The sequence below is a fragment of the Protopterus annectens genome, chromosome 2.part1 (genome assembly GCF_019279795.1).
Source record: "Protopterus annectens isolate FY-2018-M chromosome 2.part1, PAN1.0, whole genome shotgun sequence".
Classification (NCBI taxonomy): domain Eukaryota; kingdom Metazoa; phylum Chordata; order Ceratodontiformes; family Protopteridae; genus Protopterus; species Protopterus annectens.
In genome coordinates this window covers 1,974,489,097-1,974,512,444 of record NC_056729.1, presented here as the reverse complement: position 1 = coordinate 1,974,512,444, position 23,348 = coordinate 1,974,489,097, and positions in this window count along the sequence as shown.

The following is a 23,348-nucleotide window of genomic DNA, read 5'->3' as shown; positions in this document are numbered from 1 at the left end:
TTTAAAGCAGTTGTAAGCAGGTATGAACGGGTCTGCATGGAGCTCAGCAGTACTTACTTCCGGTTACAGTTTCTTACACTCAGTTAGCTTCTACTTTTCTTAATCTGTGTAGGCAATGCTTACCCCTATACAAACACACTTAAACACGCCTACTAGTGCTTATATATACTTACTACTGCTTATTTGTGCTTAAACATGCTTACTAGTGCCTTATTCATTATGACACTGACACTTCACATGTGCATTTAATGCAGTACTCCAGTTCATAAATATATGTTGCTTAGTGGTTTTGCAATAAAAATATTGGTTATACCATGGTTTGCCATGTAAAATAGGCTGTGCTGCAGTGGGACTCGAACCAGGAATACCTGCTCGTTAGGCAAATGCTCTGCCCACTACACTATTGCTGTGCTGCTTCATTTGCATATATCTTCCTTTGTTATCCTCTTCAGCCTTTTAAGCTAAGCAATGGGCACACCCGCGCACCTATACGGTTAGCTGTACTCGGATTTTTAAAAAAAAAGAAGGGGTTTCTTCATTTGATTTTTATGCACTGTCGCTGTTGTACACAATGGGGATTTTTGGTGGGGATATGCGGACACCTATGAGCAGTCTCGCTCATTTATTTCCACTCTCTGCTGTTCTACATTGCAGGGGCATGTTTATTCTGAGAGTTCTGCTCTCAGACACGCCCCCTGTACTTGTACATGCTCTGTGTAAGCCTAGGCATATGCATGGCATGCTGCCATCCTGCTCCTAAATGGGCGCTTCCGTGCAGGACTAAGCTAGTCCTGCACAGAAGATTAGTGAATCTGAGGGTATGTGTCTTGTCAGATATCTGGCAGAACAGGTAGAAAAGTTGTGTAAATAATGTATATGAGTGTACATTTGATAGTGTACTTCAGTCAAAATGCTGTTACTATGTTAAGTACTGACAGTGTAATAGTGCTGACTGGTGACATTAATAATGATTTAAACAGAAGAGTAGAGAGAAAGTAACATGTATGAATAAATAACGGCATTACAGGAAATGGTGAAAGGTGTACATCATACTTTGTGAAATGGTCCCTTTACATTTCACAGAGGTAATCAATGAAAAATAGCATATTTGAGATTTGAGAATTGTTCATAAAAAGGCAAGAATGTAGTAGATGACTGACACTCAATTATAATTACTGCCTTTTTGGCAGTAGATCAAGATGAATAAAGGAGGAGACATGTAAGTCAAAAGATGCTGACTGCAGTGGGGGGTTGTTGTGATGAAGAGAGGAGCACTGATTAGCTGAGCATTTTAATTAAAGTTCACTCTGTAGCAAGTTAACTTGTCTGTGTGAAGTGGATTAGAAAAGGTGAAACTTATTACAAGGCCATCTGACCTCATGCTTATAAATGCTAGGTGGGGGTTGGACATAACTCAACTGCCCCTGACTTTAGCTGAAAATTTTACTCTGTTCTTCCCAATCCCTTGTAAAACTGGTAATTGTGGGAGTCACGGTTGTGGATTACACCTAATAAATAATGAAAATAGAGTTATAGACTTCTTCAGCTTCAGAAAATGCAAGTTGTTTTACATTATGTTATTCTGTCAACTTTTCATGTTAATAGTACTAATATTTTAAAAAAGCATCTGTGATTATTTTTGGATTTGTTCCTGATTCTAGAGGTAAGAGGTAAGAGACTGAGAGCTATGGGTTTGAGGTTGGATTTATGAAAGTAACTGACCCTGTTGTTGTTTGCTCTGTTTTAAGCCATTGCTAATGGCTTTGCAGGACTAATGTGCATTTGTGAGAATTAACTCTACTTGCTTAACTGAATAAGCAACTGGAAACTTCAACAAGGTGTCTTTTTATTCCTCCCACAGGGAGGGGGTATCAGAGAGAGAGTCTCTTAGATCTGCTAGCTAAAGTGATTTTATTTGGACTAATCATTTACATGATGCATATACAGATGGGTATCTTTTGGGGCGGGTAAAGAATCATTCTGTTTATATATGTCTGACAGCAAAAAGTTTTTTCCTAGTCTGATATCACAGAGGTACAGAGAAGGTGACTGTGGTTTACAGGCAGGGGTGAGGGAGCATGCTGCATTTACATAAGACAGCATTGACTCAAAATGCATGATTGTGACTATTTGCCTCTTAATTTTCATCCTAAATTTAACACCAGATGAGGATACACAGAAAGTGACTTCCCTTTTAAGGTGGGGTGGGGAGCATGGACTGTTTTCACATATGAATTATGTATCATAGGTTCATAGGTAGGTACTAGGCTATTGGCCCTATGGCCTATACAAGCCTAGCCAAAAAGGTACCCTGGCTTTCACCACCCAAGAAAATTATTTTCCTGTGCCCCTGTCAAGCAGAACCACAGAAGTGATCCCCAGGGTGAATTTCCTATTACCCATCCAATCATCAAGATTTTTCTTGAAGAGTGCTAATGAAGAGCTCTGTTTGACATAGATATGTAGTCTGTTCCAGAGTATGGGAAGTCTCTGGGACAGGAATCTATCCCTCCAACATGTTCTGTTTATTGTGGTGACAAGGTTTAGGTCCCTAGAGCATGTAGCTTTGAGGGATTGGGATTTCTTTAAGTGGAGCATGTCCAACAGCTCTAAGCATTTGCCTTGTATGCTTATTGTGCACTGCTATTTGATCAACTTTGAGCATCAAGCCTTGGCTTCAACTAATTTCTTCATGAAATAAAAATAAAAAAATTACAATTGATTTTATTTCCATTATGTATGATTGTTATTCTGGCCATCACTGAAGAAAAAGGTTGGAAAAAAGCTCTAACATGCAGCACAGAGCATCTAGATCGCCTGGGTTTCTTGTGCCTAGCAGCCTCTAGAATACCAGCTTAAAGGAAAACATATTTTCCTACAGTTTACCTCAAGCCATAGGTTTCTTGCCTCCCTACAATATGGTTCTGGCATTGGGTAGGTATCAGAAACCTGCTTGTACTTTATAAAACTTTAATTTCCTTGTCTGGGAATCAAAGGGGGGGAAGTCCACCCCCCACTTTTTTAAGCTTAACTTCTCACATAATTTGTAGAGGAATTTGTCTCAGCCTGCATGGCATACCACTGAGACAGGGAAATCATGTCAGGTACTGCTAAAAATCTCATATGGGCAATTAGTCCTGCTGATGTCAGGAGCTCAGTAACTGCTACACAGAACTGATTTAAGCATGCAGTTAAACTGTATAGCCTATCAGAAATTACCTGTGCAAACTCCTACAACATAAATGTGGCTTTAAACAGACGCACTCATTAAAACCATGGCCTTTATCAGACTGCAAGGTAATGATCCGTGCAGCTTAACTGCATGTTTAAATCAGTTCTACATAGCAGTAACTCAGTTGTCTGATGAAGCATCTGTTTGCAGATGTGAAAGCACTTACCTTGCTTTATATGTATTTTTCTTTTTATATGGTGTTTTAACTTTGAATTAAATATTTTTAACCTGCACAGTGAGGCCATGTCCCAGTCAACTTAGATTAGATGCCATGAGTGACCCTGGGCTAAATGAATCTTGTTCAATTAATTATCTGTTAAAGGTACAATATTATAATGCTTTACAGTTTTACACTACTTATTAATATCAAATTAGTTTTAAATAAATTTTATGCAATTTTTAATTAAGTAATTAATTGGATTGTGGTTTTTAATTGCTGATTGCTGTCGTGATTTTTCTTGATTGGATTTAAATGTGTTTTTAATGTGGATAATTGTTCTGATGAGGTTCTGAGCATTTTATGTAATGCAAATGTTTAAGTCAATAAAGGAAATTTGGTAAATTTTGATTGTCAGATTGTGCACTACAACAGGTGTTCATTTCCTGCCAGTATCATGTCCCACCTTTTTATGTTTAGCCAAAGCATTTTGGAGCCCACTAGCATTAAAGACCTGAATAGAATAAACAGTTGGATTAGGGGTTTCATGTGGGGCAAGAGAAGTGGAGAGTAATTTGGAGAAAAATTATATTGCCAAAACAAGAAGGATGGTCTTAGATCTGGAAATGCATCCTGACAAGCCAATTATTCTTTTTAGCTAGAGGTATGGATTTTTCAAAGGGTGAAAAGTGTGTGCTGATGTTAAAACAAAAAAAGTATGAACTCAGAAAAAACAAACAAACTGCAACAAAATGAAGGAAAAAAAGAACCACACCGGATACTCAAAACAGTTCCAATAAGCGCTTTCGTTTACTAAAATGAGCAAACTTCTTCAGACAATTTTAAGACACACAAGTACACTTAAATACAATACTTATCATGACATCATTTCCTTTGGAAAGACATCATTTCCTTTAGAAAAACATCATTTCCTTTAGAAAAACATAATTTCCTTTGGAAAAACACAGCCTCAGTTTAAAGTGCCAAGCTCCTATAAAAAACAAACCATATATCAAAAAATAAATAATAAAAGTAATAAAAGTTAATAATAAAAGTCCTTACAAATACTTTCAAAAATTACATGTAAAAATACATTTGTATAATTTAATAAATATACAGTAAAAGGAAATGATGTTTTTCTAAAGGAAATTATGTTTTTCTAAAGGAAATGATGTCTTTCCAAAGGAAATGATGTCATGATAAGTATTGTACTTAAGTGTACTTGTGTGTCTTAAAATTGTCTGAAGAAGTTTGCTCATTTTAGTAAACGAAAGCGCTTATTAAAACAAAAAAGTATCTGGAAAGGGTAAAAGACATGTTGGAAGTAATGTGGGTAGAGGAGGCAAAGAACCTGGGAAGCCTAATACTAGATGTGGTAAGTCAAACAATGAAGGGGATATTTGGGACTGAGAAAATTAAGTCTTGAAGGGATAACATAGTACCCATAGGGACAAAAAGAAAAAAAGGGTGAAATAGTGTGACTAACCTGGCAACAACTAAAAACAAGGGTAAGATACACGGAGCAGGCAATGATTGGAAACCATGAAGGCACAGGAGCAGATTCAAAAAGAACATGATTTACAAGACAGAATGAAATTCCACTATAGAGTGTTATAACAAGAAGGGAACAAAACATACTGGATAAGGATGGCAAACCAAGAAAGACCGAAGTTAACATAATAGGAGAGTGCACAATAAAGTGATATCTTAGTGTTGCATTGGTAGCTGCTTATATAGAGCATTAACAGAGCTCAATGCAAAATCAAGTGAAGAAATGGGAAAGAGTTTGGGAAACAAACAGGGAGAATAACAGAGAGAGGAGAGAGGTGAATGGAAACAAGTGTGGAGTAATGTCTGAAAAATAATAACGGTGACGAGATACCGAATCTTTGCCTGGACATGTCTGCACAAATATTTTTATATCCATAATGGTTTCGAAGTTTATTTCCATGGGTGGATGTAAGATGTTGGAGATGCAGAAGGTGAGAGGCAGGGGATCAGAAAAATATTTTCCATGGTTTGCCCACACCTAGAGGAGTTTAAACAAGAGCCAGAACAACTGATAAGGAGGATAGAGAAGACAGAAACGGGGATAACAGAAGACAGGTGTTTTTTAGGGACAGGCAGTGGATGGCAAAGAAGAGAAGGGAAATAATTAATATATATAATATCACAAGGCTGTGGCAGTAAAATAAAAAAGCAGGGATAGAACAGCTGTGCAAATTAGTGCAAGCACATCAGAGGGATGAGGAACAGGTATAGGGGATAAATGGTAAACATCTGATAAAATAGAAACTATGGCAGGAGGACAAGATGAAGCAAAGTGGGAAATGAAATGGAGGGTACTCATAGGCACAGGCCAGCACTCGGGGGGGGGGGAGTAGCATGTAAATAGTGTGTATATATAGTTAATGGAACCAGAAGAGTTAATGACATATAAAAAAGGAATATATAGTTGAGTAAAATTATGATATATCATGCCTAAGAGGTTAGTTAAATAACGCCTAATAAATAAATAGAAAGGGATGAATGAGAGGAAGGAACAGATTACACAAATAGGAAATAATATATGAAAGCAACCAGAAATTATAGGTGGGTTGAAATCTATTTTGGAAGAGGGCCAGAGGTTATCTATTGATGGGTCACAAGGCTATTGTGTTAATAATATGGACACTAAGAGAAGGGGAAGTGAGTTACATGTAGAGAAAGGAAGTCTTTACAATGAAAGTACCATTACAGAATGGTAAAATATGATACACTGGAAGTAATGAAAATAATCAAAGTCAGATAGATTTCTAACCTTAAAAGGAAAAGAGATCACAAGACCACTATGATGTAAAGTATCCTGATTGGCCAATATAATCAGTATGGCAACAAAGGTGTTATATGGTTAAACATTTATGGAGACAATGCATTTACAAGAACAATTATGAGAAAATTATTGTAATTTTAAGATAGATGTATTTCGCTCATTCTCTTTCAGGACAACAATCACATTAATGAAAGCTCACAGTAGATCCATCCATCTATCTTCAACCCCTTTTCCCATTTTTTGCACATGGAGTCTTCTGCAGTAACAATCATCTTGAGCCCAGGTTTACACCGCCTGGTGGCTAGCCTGCTCTGATCGTTCATTTGCAACACTCATTCGCGCACACACTCTCACTTACGGCCAACTTAGAGTGTCCAGTCCACCTACTGTATGTCTTTGGAATGTGGGAGGAAACTGGAGCACCTAGAGGAAACCCACGTGACTGCAGAGAGGACATGCAGACTCCGCAAAGAAGGCACCCCAGCCGAAAGCTCACAGTAGATGGTCCCCAAAAGTAGTTTTATGTCTAATGCTTATATTATTCTCTTTATGTGAATATTGCTATAATATGGTAAAACTCAACAAAATGTTTTATGGAAAAATGTATTATATGTTGTATTAAATAAATCTGATTTAATACAAAAAGATAATGAGATCTGTTCAGGGCTAGACAGACCTAATAAAGAAAGAAATTGCAGTGCATTCCTGATGTAAACTAAGCAATAGTCAGGTTTTCTGTCACTACCTTTTTTCTTTCAATTAGACTGCTTCCCTTTCTAAGCAGTCCATACTGCAATCCTGTACTTATATGAGTATGCAATCTTAAATTCATTTATAAATTCTGTGTTTGATCTCTGACTACAGAACCAGCTTCTATTCATTTAGTCCTTTCTTGGAATTTTTCACATCAGATGGGTAGTGACATTCAAATGCAACATCACTGTCCATTCTTCACGGCTAGTGCATTTGCTTCTCATTTTTCTACTTCCCAATGCAATGATACGTATCTAAGTTTATGTCACAGGTCCTGGATAGCTGTCACTTGTTCAGACATGTAATTATGAGTCACTAATTAGGCCCTCAGCTGCTGTCAACAAATGAAATAACCAAACTAAAATGCTGTTAAGCTTAAGTGTGATTTATTGCACGCTGATGGTAGTGCTATTTATGACTGTTCAGCATTATTCACTGTTGGTTAACACCATTATGTTTAGAACGCAGGAGTTTTATTTTGGGAAGGATAATAAACTAAACAACAATAATGTAGAATATAAGCTATGCAGGCATTACAGTAAAAAATCAGATAGTTTAAATGTTTCTGTTTGCCTGTCTCCTATAATTTATGATTTATTGTAACACTCATGCTGATGACTTCCATGCTACTGTTTTACTGACTCTCACAATTTATGGCTTAAAGTAGATTCAAAGACCATCTTCATTGTTTTTCGAAGGAATTTTAGGGGCACAAAACATGTAAGGTATTCTAGAGACACGCTAGCTATAAAGTTAGACTGTTTCTAAATCTTTTCACTTCCTATGCATGTCAACAATTTTGTGATAACAAATGGATAAAACAGAGAAGACAGCTGTGTTTTCACACATACTTAAGAATTCCAATGCGATCCTGGTGTATATGAAGAAAGAGTTTTAAATGGTTACATGGAGATACCACCTTCAAGAATAGTGTCTAACCTCCTTCGCACTACTTTTCACTGATGCATACATCATTTAGCACTTCTTTGAAAGTTTTATTTTCATTGTAAAACGTATTCTTGCATACTTTTGTATCACAGGTTTTTGAGTGTGGTCATTTTAACTGAGGGCCAGTTAGTCCATTGAATAAAAACTTGTCATAGGAAGCAAATGGTCAGCGGTGCTGACTTGTTAATTTCATTGATGTCAAGAGCATTTGCAAGGCTGGTCTCAATAGTGAATTTTGCATCCTCAAAGTTTCAAAGGGAAAAGGTTAGCACAGTGCTTCTTTTGTACTCTGTACCAAACACTAATGACCTCACAAAAACATACACATGATGCATGTTTCCCAACCAAGAAATAACACTATATGAAAGCTGGACATTCATGCACATCCTGACCACAAAAGGGAGTTGTGCAGCTTCAAACCTTTCAAAGAAAAAAGTTTGAGGAGGTGCTTCCTTCAAGGGAATCCTTCTACTATTTGTCAGTATACCTTTTCAGTACTGAGAGATGATGACCTTTGGCCCCACAAGACTCTTACAAAGATCTAGGCAGTCCATTGTTTATTCCACTCAATAGATACAGCTGTCAAGAGAAGTCCGGACAGTGGCACAGCTCCCTTCTGTACATTTCCCTTACTGGGAGTCCATGCTTTTGTATGTTGAAAGTGATTTGGAAGCACAGCATTAGTTTCCTTTGATGAGTTGTTTTTCTGAGCCTGATAACACCTCAGAAGTACCACCAGTAGCATCCCGACATACGTGGCTCCCCCCTCTCTCATGTTTGTATGTGTTGTTGCATTCTGGGGTACTGTACACGGTATGTGAAGTAAATGTTGTAGAAAATGTTGTATGTCTTAAGTATTTTGAATTAAACATCGCTGATATCATTGTGTTATGTAAATATTATGCAAATGATGTTTCTGTAAGAGCAGTCAGGTACTGCTATGTTCATAGTTTCATAAGTTCATAGAAGGTTACTAGGCTAACAGCCACAGAGCCCTTAAAAGCCTAGCCATATTTATCCTGAGTTGCCCCAATTGTTGGTGGTTAGGTTAATGAAGTTTATAGAGGTAAAGTCTATGGTAGTTAATAATGATGTCCTCTGTCCAGGAGGAACATGGATGCCACCCCAGGAGTGAATTTGCAATCACCCATCCATTGATCTAGGATGTGTTTGAAGAGGGTCAGGGAGGGGCTCTGTTTCATGTGAATTGAGAGCTTGTTCCAGTGAAGTTGCAATCTCTGGGAGATATATCTGTATCTCCAGCATGACTTGCTCATGTCAGAGGCTAGGTTAAGGTCCCTGGAGCAAGTGACCCTCATGCAGTTTAATTTATGAATGTGTAGCATTTCCATCAGGGCTAGGTCAGAGACTGCTCTGTAAGCTAGGCATAGGTTACCCCTTAGCAACCTGTAGGAGACAGAATACAGTGACAGGGCTTTCAGTCTTTCCATGTAAGACTTGTTTTGTGTAATCTGTAATTTCTTAGTGAGAAACCTCTGTGGTGCCTCCAGTTGTTGCAGATGTCTGGTGAAATACATGCAAAGAGAGCATTGCACTCAATTGTTGGTCTTATAAGGGCCGAATATAATGGAATTATAACATCCTTAGATCCAGATGCAATGCCTTTACTTATAAGATGTGCCACATAGAAGGATTTCCTTACTACTGTGGATATATTGTGGTCAAAGTTCAGGTTGCTATCAACCTAAGTACCCAGATCACATTCTGGAAATACACTTAGGGGGGTGCTGTCTATAATGTAATTAACATGGATATCAGTTTTCCCAAAGGGAATAATACTGGATTTTTTGTGCATTTAGCTTTAATCCATTGGCACCAATAATTTGTCTGCGTTAACCCTGTCTGCAGCATATTAGTATCACTAGGGGACTCAATGATTACTCCCAATTTCCAATTGTCAGTGAACTTGGTCAGCCATAGACTATCAAAGTTTGCCTGGACTTCTGAGAAATAAATTCCGAACAGTAAGGGGCCCAGCACGGAAGGCTGTGGTACACCACTGGTGACTGGTCTTTTGGTAGAGGTGAAATCACCCACTTTTACAGTATGAGGCAAAATTCTTTCATGTTTGATTAATGGATCCTTATGAGACCAATTGTGTGATCAATTCTTGTATCATCTTGTATTAAAGGAGGGATTTTTTAAGTTATGACAGATTCACTACAGTTTGGTGCCATTAAATGCCTAGAGTGGGAAGCTCAAGAAAAAGCTGCATGCTCTTGGGCCTGGAGTAGAATGGTCAGGTTGGCAAACAGGTTCAGTTTGACCCTGAAACAACTTCTTAATTTGATCATGGGTGGATGCACACTTGTACTTTTACTCAAGCTGAGGAGAAAACTGATCATGGACATATCTTTCTGTATATATAATATATTTAGTTTGCCTTGCAACCTTGTATACAGCAGCTTTTGAGCTGAATTCAGTTTTTTCTCAAACAATATCAACATATGTATATGTGTGTATGTATGTATGTATATATATATATATATATATATATATATATATATATATATATATACACACACACACATGCAGAGCCTTAGCTGACTCATTGGTGCCTCTCAATACTAAGTTCAGGAGCAAACAAAGTCTCTTCTCTACTTCTCTAACTGGTTTTCTTCAGAGGAGGAGCAGCACCTCATCTATATCAGACCCTCACTTCATCTCAACATGAGAAGTAATGGGGGAAGCATCAGGCTCCTGCCAAGGGAGTTTTCCTGCTTAAGGCCTATTCTATACACCCGTGCACACTTTTGCCACCCAAGGGGGTGTAGTGCAATGGACTCATGACATATTATGGTGCATGACTCAGACAAAGCTCTACCCCTTCTCCAATAGATAGCATTCCCCACTCATCCCAAGTCTCTACCAGTGAACAACTGTGGAGGTGTGCCCAAGTGTGCATCCTCACCCCCATTCTCCTCTGCCTGCTCCACCAAGCACCTGGGCCACTACTCATGTCTCAACGTGAGATTTATGCTAGAAGCATAGCTGTGTCCATTGCTTTTATTAACAGGTCTAGTTGTAGGTAATAATTGTAGTAATGTCTGTTGCTTTTATCAGCAGGTCTGACTTTATGTAAGAACATTTTAAACAGACTTGCTATTGGAAGCAGTGTTATAGCATAGTGTAGCAAACATTTTTATCCCAGTACTGGGCACCTTTTTTTTTGGTTATGGGGCTGTGCTAATGTATTTCATGTTTTAATTTATTTATGAACCTCTGCAGCACTTTAATTGTGGATCTTGGATTTCTAGTGAGTAACTGTTTTAGTCAATGAGTATGACAACAGGTGATGCCTTTTATATGTCTATGAAGACTTCCTAATGAAAGGGATAACATACATGTCTTGACTTCAGATTGGAGGGATGCATGACAATCAAGTCAGCACAGCCTTGGATTTTAATGAAAACAGAATGAAAAGTGCATTTAATGAGCATTTTGATTACTGACAATTAATATTTATTGGAGCACATTTTTTTTCAACACGCATTCTCTACAGAATAATTTCATGCATTTTTATATCTGTGCTTTACACAGAAGATTAATGGCTGAGGGTCTTTGCATTCACAGCTATGAGCAGCAATGATAGTACAAGTCAAAAACATATAATTCTATGGATATGTGAAAACTCAGCACCAAAGAGATAGGAACTAAAAGATTATTCGAACAAAGGATGCAGACAGAGCAAGTATTAGTAGTATGAATACACTAATAGTAAATATTTTGAAAAAATATCATTACATTAGGTATCTATATGTTATTCTAATTATATATTTTTCTGTTAAATTTATCGTAAAATGTATAAATAGAAAGAATGCTTAGCAAGATATACTTGATAATGAAATTGCAAATCCTTAAGTGGTATCTGTTACCAGATGTTTTAAAAGTGTTTCTCGATTCACTCAATATCCATTGTGTTTTATACTAAATATTACAGTCATTGTTTCTTAAGCACATTTCAGGTTCCAATAGGCAGATGATATATATATATATATATATATATATATATATATATATATATATATATATATATATATGCAATTTAAGATATGTTAGCCATCCGACAGTGTGAACATTCACTCTAGATGTTTATTACTGTTAAAGTGACACCCAGCCCCATGGGAAAAGGAGGTTGTGTCTAGATGGACAGATGTTATAACATAATACATAAGTTAGTATAGTTATTGATGCCAAGCTGAATGTCAGATGAGCATTTTTCATGTAGTGATTTAAAAGAACAATATGGGTCAGCTTATATTATTGGTAAGAATACAAGAATCAAAATGGGTACTTTTCCGTTATCGGGGCAACATCACATCTCCATTTAAAGTAAAAAGACCATCACTCCAACAATATTTTGAAAGGTAGGGGTACTTTTCCATTATCGGGGCAACATCACATCTCCATTTAAAGTAAAAAGACCATCACTCCAACAATATTTTGAAATGTTGGAGTGATGCTGGACAAGCTCTAATCTGACTACTTTTCCATTAATGGGGCAACAGCTGTTTTGGCCTCGGGGACTGAACCCTTTTTAAAAAAATCAGTATTACAGAATAAGCAAATAATATGCATTTGTATAAATATATAAAATATGTGTGTTTCATATCTTACCAAAAGATAATTATACAATTAAATCGCATACAGTTGGAGGCAGTAATCACTGTGGGTCAGTGTGATGGAATGTATCAAGTGTACCTGTCATTAGGAAGTACTCAGTTTAAAAAAGACCACGTTCTCTTGTCCTGGTTTCACACGGAGGATATTCATGTTTACGTTTTTTACTTATGTTAAATAATGCTGAATCATATCAGGTCAGCTTAAGAAATTGGCATAACAAATTGTATTCGGGCTGTGAGCTTCCAACTTGAACATGTTACACTGCACATTTGTAAAAGAGTCCCAGTTTTGGCCCATAGTTTTTTTTTCCACGTCGTGCATCCCATTTTGGTAATGAAAACAGGACGTTGCTAACAATATTTTCTTTCGGGTTTGTAAGGTGAACCCAATCAAATGCATCATAGCTTTGAGGTAATTTTCTGTACAATGAAGTACAAAGTCAAAAAATAATCAGAGGTAAATACACCATATCAGGGACACTTCCAATATATTGGCAGGATTCCTTTGAAAAATTGACGGCATGAAAGGGGTTGCATAAATAAGTATTTTCTGTGAAAAATTATAAAATATATGCGTTAGCACAAATAATACAAACTTTTATATAATATGGAGATGGGATAAACTGATATCTGTATGGGATAAAGTGCAAAAAAATATTAGTTGGGCCCAAAGGGATTCTACATACTTCTCATTGCAAATGTTGCCCCGATAACAGAAAAGTACCTTAAAATGATACAGTAAGGTCTAAATATATATAGTTAAAGTGTTGTATATGTATATTCACTTAAACATAAGATGAGCAATTAATATGTGAATAAAACAAGAAAGAAAGTTACCAAGGGTAAGGTAAAGGAATTTATATTCTAAACATAGTTTCAGTAATACAAAAGAGATTCTATTGTAAGCATTTATCATAGGATCATAGGAGGTTACTAGGCTAATGGCCCTGGGGCCCCTACAAGACTAGCCAAGAGTTTATCCACAAAAAAGAAACCTCATTCAGCACCTATCACCCCTGTCACTGAGGGGCAAAGGTGGAACCCCTGGGACAAATTTGTGGTTTCCCATCCACTCATCATGCTTGCGCTTGAAGAGGGTCAGTGAGGAACTCTGACATGTGCAGGAAGTCTATTCCAGAGTTGGAGCAGCCTCTGGGAGACAAACCTGTCTCTCAAGCAAGTTTTGTTGATGTTGCATATTAGATTTAGGCCTTTCGAGTGGGTAATGTAAAAGGAGTTAGACTTACAGATATGGAGCACCTCTAGTAGGGCAGAATCTGATATTGCCTTGTAGGAGAGATACAGATAAGCTCTGAGCAATCTGTACGATACCGAGTAGAGTGATAGTGATTTGAGCCTGTCCGCATAGGACAGGTGTTGGAGGCCATGGATTCTCTTTTTAAGGTATTTCTGTGGACTTTCCAGTTGATATAGGTGTTTGGAGAGGTACATATCAAATGGGGCGTTATACTGAATTATAGGCCTAATGGGGGAGGAGTACAGACAGGTAATAACTTCCTTTTTTATGGATGCAATCACTTTACTTATGAGATGAATCAAGTAAAGGGCTTTTCTGACCACTGCTGCTACATGATGGTCGAATGTGAGATTGTTGTCAACCTGAGTACCCAGGTCTCTCACCACAGGTTGTGTGCTAAGGGGGTCGCCTTTGATGTGGTAATCAGTAGGGGCCAAAAGGTATGATAATACATTTTTTTTGCATTTAACTTAAGATCATGACTTTGGCACCAGTCATTTGTTGCTGTGAGACCCTCTTGCAGTATGTTAACATCATTTGGGGAGTCAATGACAGCACCTAATTTACAGTCATCTACAAACTTGGTCAGCCACAGGCTCTTTGTTTTTGCCTGTACCTCTGAGAATTAGATGCCAAACAGTAGGGGTTCCAGGATAGATCCCTGGAGAACACCACTAGTGACAGGTCTGCTATCAGAGGTGGTGGTGCCTATTTTGACCTTTAAAGTACTATCAGTGAGCCAGTTGGCCACTCACCTGACGAGATAAGGATTTACACCAATTTCAGTTATCTTTTCGATGATGCTCGAGTGGGAGATTGTGTCAAAGGCCTTGACCAAGTCAAGGTAAGCTGTATATACTGACTTCCCCTCATCCAGGGCCTTGGTGACAGTCTCAAAGAAGTCAACCACGTTCAACAGGCAAGATCTGCCCCTGTCGAATCCAAATTGGGTTGTGTCAAGTGCTTGGAGATTGCCTATGTCCTTGTTTATAAGATCCATAATAATACACTCCATGGCTTTGCAGATCAGACTTGTCAAGCTAATGGGGCGATATTTCCAGGGTCAGTAATGGCACCGCCTTTGTGCAAGAGGATGATAATGGCAGTTCTCCACTCTGCTGGAATGAACCCTGTAATTAGGCTGTGACTGAATAGGGTGCTCAATGGCGAAGCTAGTTCTTGCTGGTGATGATGCAAAATACAGCCTGGGATACTATCAGGTCCCATGAAAGCTGTGTTCTTTGCCTTGGATGGGGCATTTAGCATTTAGAAATTTTTATCTAGAATTCATTTTTTTCTGAATGAATGAATGATGTACATGTAATGCAAAAATAAAAACAGTTTTACACTGAAATCATATATAGTTCTGCTTCATGAGGATTAAAAATGTCAAAGGATACAGAACAAAAAATCTGAAAGGGCCAGAAAGTTAATTATTTCCTTTATAGACATCTGGACAGATACAGGAACTATCTGAAATGTATGACAATATCACACATGGACAGTAAGATAATTTGGTAAAGTATATTTATTTCTCCTTCTATCATAGCTTATCTACAGAAGCTGTAAAATTTTAGCTTATTTAAATCTCATAAATACGGGTGACTTTTTAAGACAACTTAAGCAATGGTTTAACACCAGGGTGAACACCCTTTTGTTATTTGTAGTATTGGATATCAAATCTCTTTTTACAATTATTTCTAATGACTATGGGATCAAATGAATTAGACAACTACTTTGTAATGATAGTCAGTTGTCTGGTAGACAGATAGAAAGTATTTGTGAATTGTGTGAACTTATTCTAGAAAACAAAATTTTTATTTTTGATAATAAATTTTACCACCAAATTTTGGGTGCTGTGATGGGGACTCCCATTGTAAACACGTGTGCAACTTTGGTACTTGATAAATGAGAAAATCAGTTTGTTTACAATGCTCTAATTTTTTTTTCATAGAAAGTAACTTTCTTTAAATGTTTTGTAGATGATGTATTTTTTATTTGAGAGGGTGGAAAGGATGAATTAGTTGAATATGTTGAATTTTACTTATTTATTGACATTTGTTAAACGGGTTAGTCCAAACGAGCCAGGGGCCCATTTTCAGTGGAGACCCAGGGAGAAAAGCTCGAGATACAAGTAACAATATCACAGAAGTATCCAAAAAAAAATCACAAAAATAGCTATGTTTACAATGATATAGTTTCAAGTAGTTATACATTGGAGAAACATTATTACACAGTTGTGTTTAAGATGCAGAAGAAGAAGAAAAGAAAAAAATCAGGTACATAACATCAAATAAGTTCGAGATGCCAAAATATCCACAGGTAACAGCTGGAAACTCCAGGTTTCACAGTATTTACAAGAAGCAGGGGTAGGATAAAGAAAGTAAAGGGAAGTATTAGAGTGACAAGTAGAAAGAAATAAGATATATGTTTAGAGTAAGGAATTAGAAAGAGAGCATTAGAATATCAGGTAGGAGTTTGACATGGACAGAACCAGGTATTTAGTAGGTAAAAATGAAATAAAATCTCAGTGCACCACCAAGACACTCCACAGAAGCAAAATAAAATAAAATGAAAACAGCACTTTAATCAAAGGTGAAATGTAGACTCCAAATAAAACAAAGCCAATAACCGTTTTCAAGGGACGAAAAGCACTTTCAGCTAATAGTCTTCTTCAATTCGTGTAATTCCTTGGTTTGGAACATGTGGAGATAAAGTATTACTCCTCCAATCAACAAGCATATTGCTTGCACACCTTCTGATAGAACCAATCATTGTACAAGGACAAACCCTATGCTTTTATTTAACAGTTAAACGTCTGTTTTTTAATACAGGTTTTAAAGGAACCATTGCATTCTAGCCAGGTGATTTATGGGCTTTTAGGTTCTTAATCCATTTTATTTCCCTTGTTTCTATTAAATTTTTTATATCACCTCCTCTGTTATTTATCAGAGTGAGTTTTATGGCCTGAAAAAAAAATGTATGTGTGGGAAAATTTTTAACATGACTCGCTAAACTATTCTGCATATTTAGGTGCGCTATATCCCTTAAGTGTCTAAGAATACGCTCTTTGAATTGTTGATCCGTTTTGCCTACATAGAAAGCAAAACATTGTTTGCAGGTAGCAATGTAGAACAAATGTTGACTATTACATGTGGCAGATAACTGAAAATGATACTGTTTGCCTGTATTGGGATGTTTAAAACTGGAAACAGAATTAATATATGGACAAGCTTTGCATCTTCCACATTTCTTGGTTCCTAAAGTATTTGAAAATGGTTTGGACATATATCCATCCTTATTACAGAGTAATCCTCTTCCTTGTTCCCTTCCTTAAAATGAAAAAGTTAACACACGACTATAAGTATTTTAAGGAAGGGAACATTTTTGAATGGCCGAGAGAACAGAAGCAAAATGCATTTAACACTACTAACAAAACTACATCAGATACATTGGAACAACGACCACCAATTGGTGTAATTAATAAGGCCAATAACTTGCCACCACAGGCTTTAAGCAGCAACGTTTCTAAGGAAAACTTTATACCGAATGTTTCAACCAAAATATTTGATTTTAAAAATGTTACAATAGAGGCTATAGCCAGCACTTCTACTGGTACAAAACCGAAGGAAGGAGCTAATCATGCCCCTTTTTTTCTATCAGTTCCCGGTCCCAGTAAAGGAAAATTTAAGGAGAAATGGCCGAACGCAGAGTCAAGAACGCAAAAGGAAGAAATTTTAGATGAACAGCCTTTGGTTATTAATTTGTCATGTGTGGTTTTGGATGGGGAAAGTATTAGTATTTTATCAAAGGGACTGACATTTATTCCTTCACTGTCTTCTGATTTAAGTGAACTTTGTATTGACATCAAGATGTTTGGAAGAAATCTAACACTGAGAATGATTTTTGGAGAAAATAGTAAGACTCCCCGACAAGGGGCATATAAGAAACCATGTTTATTTGTGCCTGTTAATCATCCAACAGTGGAAACCTTTATTCACTTATGTGAAACTGAAGTTGCCAAATTAGGAGAGAGTCAGAGTAAAGGTAAGACATTTATAAATATGACTCAAGGTGAAAGAGAAGCATTAAGGACATTACAGGAAAGACAAGATTTAGTCTTTAAATCTGCAGATAAAGGTGGTGCAAGTGTAGTGATGGATGCAGACTGTTATAAAAGAAAAATGCTAACCATACTACAAGATTCACAAACTTATTGTGTTATAACAAAACAAATTCAGGAGAAAATGATAAAACAGGTGAATGAAGATCTTTATGAGTTATTAATGGAACAAAGAATTAGCGAAGATCTATGTGATTTTTTTAGTGTTGCTCATCCTACTATTCCCGTTATTAGTGGGTTGCCAAAGGTGCATAAGGATCCCATAGACCCACCTCTACACCCAATTGTTTCAGGTCGAGGTTGGGTCATAGAGCCTCTCTCTATGTTTGTGGAGAATGAGTTAAAACCACATTTAACTAATATAGGTACTGTCATCAAGGACACAGGGAATTTTTTAAAACAATTATTGTTCAAAATGAAGAACCTAAAACATGGAACTCATTTGTTACTAGTGACTTTGGATGTGAATAATATTTTTACAGTTATTCCCCATGACTATGGAGTTGAATCCATAAGAGATCTTGCCAGAGAAGTGGGATTCAATGCTAATCTTGCCTGCTGCCTATTGGAAATCATTTTACACAATAATATATTTATTTATGGGAATACGTGTTATTTACAAATGTATGGTGTAGCCATGGGTACCCCATGTGCTAACACTGAAATATGGTCCTTGCACAATGGGAACGACAAAAAGTATTACATTCCAGCAATCCATGCTTAAAACATCTTTTGTACTATGGGCGCTTTGTTGATGATATACTTATTGTGTGGACTGGGAAGGAAAATGACCTGAAATCATTTGTTGATTACTTGCACTCTTCTACTGATTTCCCAAGATTTACAGTCAATTATTCAGAGAAAGAAATTGAATTTCTGGATGTAAAATTAAAGTATTCCCAAGAGCAAGGTTTGAGCATGGAATTACATTGCAAAGACACTTGGAGGAATCATTATTTACATCGTCAAAGTATGCACCCAAGACATATTTATAAGAATATTATGTGTAACCAAGTGATGCACCTTTCCAGGCTATGCACAAAAGAAGAAACTTTCAAGAAAGAATGTGAATTAGTGAAAGGTCATCTACAAAAATGGGACTATAAAGAGAAATATTTTAGTATGCCAGAAGATTTAAATACTTTAAGAAATACCAAGGGGTGCCCTTACTATAGGGAATCATCATCTGAAACGACAGTAGTAATGACTAGAAAAGATACAGCAATTCAACAGCTAAGGTATGCTCTTACCTAAAGTTCAGATAATACACAAATATGTGAAGTGGTCAAAAATATTGGCCCATTTTAGTGGAAGATGAAAAGATCAGAGATCTGGTAGGTGATCAACCCAAATTTATATTTAAGAACAGGAAAAACTTAAAAAGATTACTCTCTAATAAGGATGGATATATGTCCAAACCAGTTTCAAATACTTTAGGAACCAAGAAATGTGGAAGATGCAAAGCTTGTCCATATATTAATTCTGTTTCCAGTTTTAAACATCCCAATACAGGCAAACAGTATCATTTTCAGTTATCTGCCACATGTAATAGTCAACATTTGGTCTACATTGCTACCTGCAAATATTTTGCTTTCTATGTAGGCAAAACAGATCAACAATTCAAAGAGCGTGTTCTTAGACACTTAAGGGATATAGCACACCTAAATATGCAGAATAGTTTAGGGAGTCATGTTAAAAATTTTCCCACACATACATTTCTTTTTCAGGCCATAGAACTCACTCCGATAAATAACAGAGGAGATGATTTAAAAAATTTAACAGAAAGAAGGGAAATAAAAATGGATTATGAACCTAAAATGCCATAAATCACCTGGCTTGAATGCAATGGCTCCTTTAAAACCTGTATTAAAAAACAGACGTTTAACTGTTAAATAAAAGCATAGGGTCTGTCCTTGTACAATGATTGGTTCTATCAGAAGGTGTGTAAGCAATATGCTTGTTGATTGGAGGAGTAATACTTTATCTCCACATGTTCCAAACCAAGGAATTACACAAACTGAAGAAGGCTATTAGCTGAAAGAGCTTTTCGTCCCTTGAAAACGGTTATTGGCTTTGCTTTATTTGGAGTCTACGTTTCACCATTGATTAAAGTGCTGTTTTCATTTTATTTTATTTTGCTTCTGTAGTGTGTCTTGGTGGTGCACTGAGATTTTATTTCATTTTTGCTGACGTCTTTATCAGAGCACCTTTAGTGAAAAGGGATATTTTTTCTCAGGTATTTAGTAGGTAGTTTTTAATCTTGTGTCTAAATTTGGCTTTATGAGGGATGCTTCTTATATTAAGGGGAAGGGTATTCCAGGAATGGGCAACAGAGAATTTATAGAGGGACTTGCCTATATTTTTAGCAGGTTTGTAGATGTCTAAAAGATGTTTGTCAGATGTGCGTAGCTGATGTGTGTGGTTATAGGGTAATACGTGTTAGAAATGGAGGGACAGGAAGTGGTGTTATAGAGTTTGGAGTGTATAATGTGTATTTGTGGCATAAGAAGTTGCTTTTGAAATTCAGGCCATGATAAAGACTTAAGAGCGAGACAGTGGTGGGATTTATATGGTAGACTGGAGGTGAATCTAGCTATTTTGTGGTAGGTTTGTTCTAATTTAGAGAGGAGAGAAGACTGAAGGTTTGTAAGGATTGGGGCTGCATATAGAAGACATGGTAAGAGAAGTGATGTAGCAAGCCCACTGAGTGGTGCACAGTTACAATTATCCCACTCCACAAGGGGGGATCCACCTTGGATCCTGGGAACTATCACCCCATCAGTCTGATGAGCCTGATTTGCAAGGCCATGGAACGTATTATCATGGAACTTATAAACAAAGACATTGGCAACATTCAAACACTGGACCCCACCCAGTCTGGGTTTGTGAAGGGCCGATCTTGTCTCTTGAACCTTACTGACGTCTTTGAATCAGTCTCCAGAGCCATAGACAAGGGTAAGGCAGTCCACACAGCCTATCTGGACCTCGCCAAGGCCTTTGACACCACCCCCCACTCTGGAATCATAGATAAACTTACTAAGCTGGGCATTAATCCCTATGTCACTCGATGGGTTGCCAACTGGCTTACTGACAGAACGCACACTGTAAAAGTAGCTGACTCCAAATCCAGCTCCTGGCAAGTGACAAGCGGAGCACCTCAGGGTTCAGTCCTGGGACCTCTCTTGTTTGGCATCTACTTCTCTGAAGTACAGGCCAACACTAAGGAACTCTGGCTATCAATGTTTGCAGATGACTGCAAACTGGGAGTCATTATTGAATCCCCAAATGATGTGGATACTCTACAAAAGGACCTTACAGAAACAGATGCTTGGGGCCAAAGCCATGGGCTCAAGCTCAATGCCAAGAAATGTATAGTTATCCCCTTTGGGAAAAAACATGTACTTGTGAATTATCACATAGGTGGCAGTACACTAAACACCGAAAGTGTGATAAGAGACCTAGGGACACAGGTGGACAGTGGTCTCACCTTCAATAACCACATCGCCACAACAGTCAGGAAATCCTTCTATGTGGCACACCTCATAACTAAGGGCTTTTCATCCAGAAAAAAGGAGGTCATTGTCCCACTGCGCTCATCTCTCATTAGACCCATTATAGAATACAGCGCCCCATTTGGTATGTACCTCTCAAGACATCTGCAACAACTGGAAAGGCTGCAGAAATACCTCACTAAAAGAATCACAGGCCTAAAGCAGATGCTTTATGCTGACCACCTTAATAAACTCCAGCTATACTCTGTCGCATATCATCTACTCCGAGGCGATCTCTGCTTAACATACAAGGCCATGTCAAACCCAGAGCTGTTGGACATGCTACACTTCCCAAATCCCAATCCCTCAGAGCCACACGCTCCAGGGATCTAAATCTTGTCATCACAATAAACAAAACATGCTGGAGGGGTAGGTTCCTGACACAGAGACTCCCTAGGCTCTGTAATAGACTGCCCATACATGTCAAGCAGAGGGCCTCTTTGGCCCTCTTCAAAAGGAACCTTGATGATTGGATGGGAGAAAGGAAATTCACCCCAGGGATCATGTCAGTCACCCTGCTAGACGGGGTCCAGGGATGTAAATAGTTTGGGAAGAAATAGCCAGGGAATTGTTATAGCTAGGCTTGTATAGGCCCTAGGGCAGATAGCCTAGTACCAACCCATGAGCCTATGAACCTAAGAGAGGGTTTAGTAGAGGGAGAGAGTAGTTTGTGATTATGGTACAGAAGTCCAAGTTTTTGGTTAGTTTTTTTAATGCACTGGTTGATGTGGATATCAAATTTTACTTCATCATCAATAATTACTTGAGAGAGGTAATTGAGAAGGAGGGCTTAAGGTGTAACATTGTTTTAGGGAGGAAAAGTAAAAGCTTAGATTTTTTTGGGATTTAATATTAGTTGGTTTTCAGTGAGCCCGGTTTCGCCAGAGGTGAAGGTATCTTGGGTATGGGCAAGGAGTTCTGGAAAGTTGTGGGTGGTAGGGATAAAGTTTGATTCAGCATATTGTAAGAGAGTAGAGAGCTTAGTAGTGGAGTGTAGTCTGTTTGTAAAGATATTGAACAAGAGGGGACCCAAGATAGAGCCTTGGGGAATGCCTGTGTTGACCAGTAGAAATGGGGAGATGACAGACTGCCAGCATATAGATTGTTGTCTGTTAGATAAGTAACTAGAGAACCAGTTTATAGTGGTGGTACAGAAATGGAGATCAGAAAGTTTAGATATCATTTTGGTGTGAGAGGCTGTATCGAAAGCCTTGGAGAGATGAAGGAATAGACAGGAAACTAGATAGTTGCTATCACAGGCTTCTGTTACAGTTTGGGTGAATGAGAGTAGTGCGGTAGATGTGCTGTGGTGGGGTCTAAATCCATGCTGGGTGGGAGTAACAAGATTGTTGTCCAGAAAGTCTTTAAGTAGTTGGATGTGGACACATTTTTCAAGAATTTTGGATAGTGGGGAGAGTATTGCAATGGGATGGTAGTTGAATGGGTCGGTGGAGTTACCAGCTTTGTGGAGAGGGATTGATGAGAAGGCTTTCCAAATGTCTGGGACAAGGGCTTCTGTAACAGAGTGATTTATAAGGATAGAGACTGCATAAGCAATGGAATTCGCAACAATTTTGAGGAAGTGAGGGGGTAATTTATCGACAGAGGGAGAGCAAGGTTTGAGTTTACGTAGTTGTGACCTGATGAAAGCAGTGGGAACTGGATGAAAGGAGAATGAAATGGGGGAAGAGGGATTGAGGGTATGGGAAATTTAGAGGCAATGGGACTTAGTTGAGCTAGCTTTTGAATTGTATCTATGAAGTGTTCAAAAGTGTAGCAGTCTCAGTGGCAGTATTGAGGGGGAAGGGGTTGGGGGGTTGGAGGTTTGGTAGGACAGATAATTTTGTTAACTGTAGATCAAAATCTTTTGG